The sequence below is a fragment of the Tetrao urogallus genome (genome assembly GCF_951394365.1).
Source record: "Tetrao urogallus genome assembly, chromosome: 7".
In the NCBI taxonomy this organism is placed as follows: domain Eukaryota; kingdom Metazoa; phylum Chordata; class Aves; order Galliformes; family Phasianidae; genus Tetrao; species Tetrao urogallus.
The window spans coordinates 6,665,445-6,671,607 of record NC_136820.1 but is presented as its reverse complement, the minus strand read 5'-3'; positions in this window follow the sequence as shown (position 1 = coordinate 6,671,607).

The window sequence follows — 6,163 nt, the reverse complement described above, 5'->3', positions numbered from 1 at the left end:
CTGAATTCTTTGCTATCTTGTTAACTGTCTGTACTGATCTCACCAGTGGTTCATGACAATACAAAACAATGACTTAATGACAGTTACTGTTAGCTCATTTTGAGTAAGGTATTCTTGTTTCTGCTACATGGGGAGGTAGCAGTAACAGTGGCCAACTGCGTGACTTCAGCAGCAGCTCCATGAATACTACAGAACAGCAGTCACACATCACAACATTCATATCATCAGCACAAACTTGCACTTGCCAGAGGAGCTGCTGACCCAAGAAGCCTCAGGGGAATACTGAGCACCCTGCAGAAAAACAAGAAATAGTCACACACAACTAAAGCTCAAAAGTTTCCACCAGCGTACATCAGTTGCAACCCAGTGAAATCCAAGAAATATTGTCAGAAACACTGAAATACCTTTTAATTTCAAAGTATGCATTTTCAAAGATGTTTGTGATGGAATCTGTAGTGATGGCAACTACATAGATTTCTATGGCACTAAACTCAGGTCCTGTCTTAATAAAATCTTAATAATAAAAAGACCAACAATCGGCAGGAGATGCTTTAAATGAAGAGCGGGATTTTCAAAGCTAATTATTGCAGAAGCAGAAAGCTTATCAGTAACAGAAATCTTACCACTGTTACCACAGAAAGTGATCAGCTGAACCCTTTAACGCTAGTTTTTAAGTTCTTACCCTCAGAATTTCACTGTATTAAAAACAAAAAACAAAACAGGATCATTTGCAGTCACATTCAGCAACCTGCTTGGCAATTAAACAACTGATCGGTTTTTCTGGACATGAAGGGCTTTACCTGCATTATGTTTGCATTGTACTTCCTGAATCCCTTCTGCAGGTGAACTGTGTACCTAAACACAGTTTCTGAAATAGTCTCATTTTACAACCTTACCAGACACTTGCCAAATTTCTGTGAGGATTTATCTGCCAGGAGGAGTTTATTACTGCTACATTCCAGCATCCAGCTCTATTTGTACCTTGCACATTAACTGCATGAGTTATGAAAGCATTTAAGTATCAACTTCTATAAAATTCACTATCTACATGGTGGAGCAGTTTTGGTTTTATTTCTTTTGAGGGACTTAGCTCTGGTACCATTGTTAGGGAGCCATGATGCAGGTGGAGGACGTGAGCAGTTGCTATAGCATCTGCTTCCAACCAGCTATCCCCAGGGCACACTGAGATCACTGGGGAAGCATCACAGGAACTCTACACACCAGTGAGAGTGATGACTTTTGTATTTATTTATTTCACTGGTTAAACCTTTGATAGACTTCTCTGCAGATTTGCTTCAAGGAAACACAACCATCTGAAAAAAGGGGCTTTTGTTTTTAATTTTTTCTCTTGCTTTTTTTTCCAGTCATATTCTTAGTTTCTTGGGGCTACTTTACACAGTTGCTATTTTTTTTTGTTATTGTTAAGTACATTGAAATGACACACTGGAATATATGCTAGGCTTTATCCAAACAGCCTTAAATGCTTACATTTTTAAGGGAGCAGTATTAAACTTCTGTTTTAAATGCCAGTCAGTAATAATTTTCAGTCACCCATCAGTCACCACATGCATTTGTCAGTAAGCTTCCAGCAAAGCTGAAACACATAAAATGTATCTGAGCCATTTAGTTCCATCATTCCACTATGGGTAAGCTTATACGTTGAAGCTTTACAATATCAGTAAAATAGTCAACGCTGCAAGATGTGTAGTTGCAAATGTCCAGCATGATGGAAGGGCACCTTTTGAGAAGTCAGTAATAGGGTTTGCTAAACACCTCACCATAGCAGTTAACAATTGTACACTTCTATTTTCTGGAAAAATTCCCATCACTGAGATCTTTGACACTAAACACTTTTTATAATGTTTTATGCTCGTTTTCGTTCCCATAAGAAAGGCAGTCTTACAATATGATGTAGTCACTGAAATCTAGAAAGCATTACCAACACAGCAAGAACAACATAGAAACAGCCTTTTGTATATGATGTGCTCCATTCTTCCAGTGATTAGAAAGAACTTATTCAGTCCTACACTCCTCATTCAGTACAGCATTCTCCAAGAATTTCTGAAAGTTGATTGTGGTAGCATTTCTCTCTAGCAATGTACTGCATGGCTCTGTATTTCTAGCAGGCAAATAAATGCTCCCATTGCTTGGATTGCTGACTTGCTTACTGCAGGAATACTTTTTCCTTTTCTCTACATTTCTAGTTGTTTCAGTTCTTCATTTCACATTCCACATTCAGAAAACAAAACTTACTTGCAGTAACAGTTCAGGGTTGTTAACTTTTCCATTTTTCTAATTGCTATGCTATCAAAACAGCTCTCACCTTAAAAGACAGAATTCTGCAGGAATACAACACCTGTTTATGAAGCAAGGCGCAGAGTGAATCAGCAGGCTGGATGATACAAGGGATCATCCTTTCTGAACAAACAACACATAGCAGTGACAAGGCTCATTTCAATAAAATATTGCTGGACTCTGACTTCAGCTATTAGCGACATGGGAAATACCCCTAACAACAAAGCATTAAATCAGTTTTAATTAGCCCCTTATATATATAACATTTAAAATGCAGAGCAATAAATTCACGTGGCTACCATAAAAGTCAGTCATTCTTAACAGCCTGCAGTCATTCTAAGAGTAGTGAGGTGGCTGTGGTCTCTTGAATGACCAATATGTAATAAATGAGAACATGTACAGGTTCTCACTAGCACACACTTCATTCCACATGCCCACATCCAGAGAAAAGGCAGGTTCTTCTACAACATCACTGATAGATTAAATACATTTTTATTTCTACAGTTTCAATCAAGATTACAGACCTGCAGGAAAAGAGCATTTTTAACAGAAGTCATACACAAGCAACTAAGAAACTCTCTCCTTTGAATCAGACACTCAAATAACTCAATTTAAAATACTATGCCTGTTTCCCCAAATGAAATCTATTTTTAAATAAATTTGTATCTAACAACAACAACAAAAAATCTATGACAGAATGCAGTTTTGCAGAATAGCTGATGTCAGAAAACCATTGAATCTGCATCTCTGTATAACGCTCTAACCGGCACCATAGGTGTACCTGCCGTATCTGTTATTGCCATTTTGGCTGTGGGCTACAGGGACAGTGGAATCCTCCACTTACCTTATCTATTTGGGAAGTGCATCTTGTGAAAGGTCGGCAATTTGATTACACATCATGTGTACCTTTGTGCACACCTACATTGTGCATCATCCATTCTAGTGCTACAGATGGTGTAGAGTCAGGAGGGCAATACACGTGAGGAGCTGCTGAGGGCCCTTGGTTTGCTCAGCCCAGAGCAGAGGAGCTGAGGGGAGGCCCAATGGCAGCTGCAGCTCATCACAGGGAGCGAAGGGCAGTGCTGAGCTCTGCTCTGTGCGACAGCGACAGGCTGAGGGAACGGCATGGAGCTGTGCCAGGGGAGGGCCAGGTTGGGGGTTAGGGACAGGGTCTGCAGCAGAAGGCGGTGAGCATGGAACAGGCTGCCCAGGGCAGTGGGCACAATCCAAATCCATAGTTCAAGAAGTGTTTGGACAATGCTCTCCGACGTAGGCTTTGAATTTTGTGTGATAGAGGCAGGGTTTGGACTTGATGATCCTCGTGGGTCTGTTCCAGCTTGGGATATTATGTGATTCTATGACTTTTGTGACAGCTGTGGCTGAAAGCTTTGATTCCAAGTGTTGGCATAGTGAAAAGAAAACAGGAACACTGACTGGAGGCATGGGCGTTGCTAGGAAATGAAATACAGATGACCCAGTTCTGTGAAGTGTATATTTGGATGTCGGTGTCTCAGAAGTCAAAGGACACTAAAAGCAATGGAAGAGGCATTTTTCTCAGTAGGAAAGAAAGAGGAGGTGGCAAAAGCCCTGAGAAGCACCTGGAAGCTTTCTGAGCTTCCAACCTGAAGAAGGGGGGCTTAGTGCCACATGTTTAGCAAAACCAAAGCAGACCCTCAGTGCTGCCAGAGCAGCATTGGTGCTTACAGACACTGGTGGCAGCGCACTGTGCTGTCTGTGTTTGGTCAGACTGGGACCTATAGAACATGAGAGAAAAAGATCTTTGAAAAAATATTACTTTCATATTCATCACATGCAACTCCTCTACCTTGAGCACCATGAATAAAGCTGTGGACAGGTTCTTAAAGGCGACAAAGAAACCTGTAACACAATATCAAAGCCCTAAGCTTAATTGTTGATAATAGTTCCATTTTTCCCCACTTCAAACTTGATTCCTAAACTACTATATTAAAAATAAGTACAAAATATAATATTGCAAATCATAACCTGTTTTTCCATAGTTTCATATCCAAGACAGACAAATTAGCACAGGAGATGTTATTACTAGCAATCAAAGAACACAACACATTTAGAATATGAGGTTACACATAGGAAAAGCTCTCAAATTCATTCTTCTTTTCAAGTCTTCTCAACTCAGGGCCTCCAAAGCAGAGGTATGACATGGAATACAAATACCACTTGGGCACACAGTACAGTTTTGATTTGTTTGTTTTACAAATCGTTGAATTCCCCAGCAAGCCTCAATCCAACATGTATTAAAAATAAGCCAGCTTGACTGAAAACGCAGTTCTGTTGTATGAACCAAGTTGCCTCTGCTCTCTTTTCAATCTTGAGGCAAAACTGTCAAAGCTTGAAACAGAAACACAATGACGGCATCACACACAACTTAGTAATTCAGAAAGTTCACAAATGTTAGCACTCAGCAGAAATATTCTTTCTTATAGTTATGGAAGTCTTCTACTGATTCTAAAATGCCTCTGACGTCTGTGATTTTGAAATACCCTCATTCAATTCTACAGTCTATGAACTTGATGCTAGTAGAATTGGTAGTTTTATTGTGTTATTTGCTACCATACAACTCATGGACAAAGCATTATCAGACAACTGAAGTGCTTCTTTGATTCGATTAGTTAACCAAAAGTTTTGAGATTCAAAAGATCTCCCAGGTCACGGTCTTTCTCTGGATGGCATTCTTCCCCACCAGATTTCTTAAAAACTCCAATTATAAGTAACATAAGCAATGAAGCATTTGACACACACCTTGGGAAACCTTCCCATAGAGTAACAAGAAATTGTTTTTCCTGAGTAGAACTGTTATGTCATTTCATACCATTGTACATTCTTGTGGAATTGAGGAGATAGAGTCCTCAAAGATAACTTGGAAAAAAGAAGTTTGTTGAACTACACTGAAAAGTGTATAAAAGCAATTCAACTGTGAATCGTGTTGATAACAAGGAAACCATGAAGGTAAGAGCTAACTTAAGACAAAGAAGCAGCTTCCCAGCTCTCTATTCTCCATCAACTTGAAAAAGTCACAGATCCATGTGGATGGTTCCTAAGAAAGAATTCAGTATGAGAAGAAAGCTTGGGTTAAAATTCTACAAATATACTTTTGAGAAAAGAACTAATGCTTCCTCAGCACCATTAACTTCCCACTTTCCAGAGCAGAAGAAAAGCACTGTGAAAGGTATTACAGCCTTGAAGCTGTATCAGCCATGGTATCTTCCCACCTCTTCTTGTAAAGAACTGAAACTATTGTACTATACAAACTACAGCAGTTTAACAGAACTATTACGCTGATCCTGAGAACACCCCATGAAAAGATGTCGCCAAGGGAGATATCATAAAATAGCTAATTTCCACTATAATGATTTCTTTTTCCCCTCACAACTTAATAAATAGTATTTTTTTTAATCTTACATATCCTATAGCTAAATATTTATTCATTTATTTATATTTCTCTCACCTTCTAAATTGCTAGCAGGAACTGGTGAGAAATCAGTTCAGAGTATTAGCGCCAAATGTGTGAGCAGACAGCTATTTTGACAATGCTACAAACATAACACAACTTCAAAGCAAAAAGAAGAACTCATGAAAGAAGATTCCATACGAAAGGAGACAAGAGAAAGCATTTCACAGTCATCACTGAAGTGAGACAAAAAGAAACATTTGTAATCTAAAAAAGATAACATTAAGTTCAAATCGTTATTTAAAGAAAAATAACAGATACCTTCTGGGAAATATTTAGTACCCACTGCTGTCAGAGACACTTGCAAGTAAAAATACAGGGAGGTGGATGCAAATTTGACCTCTGTCCTTCTTCAGAATCTCAGAATCAACAAAAACAAAA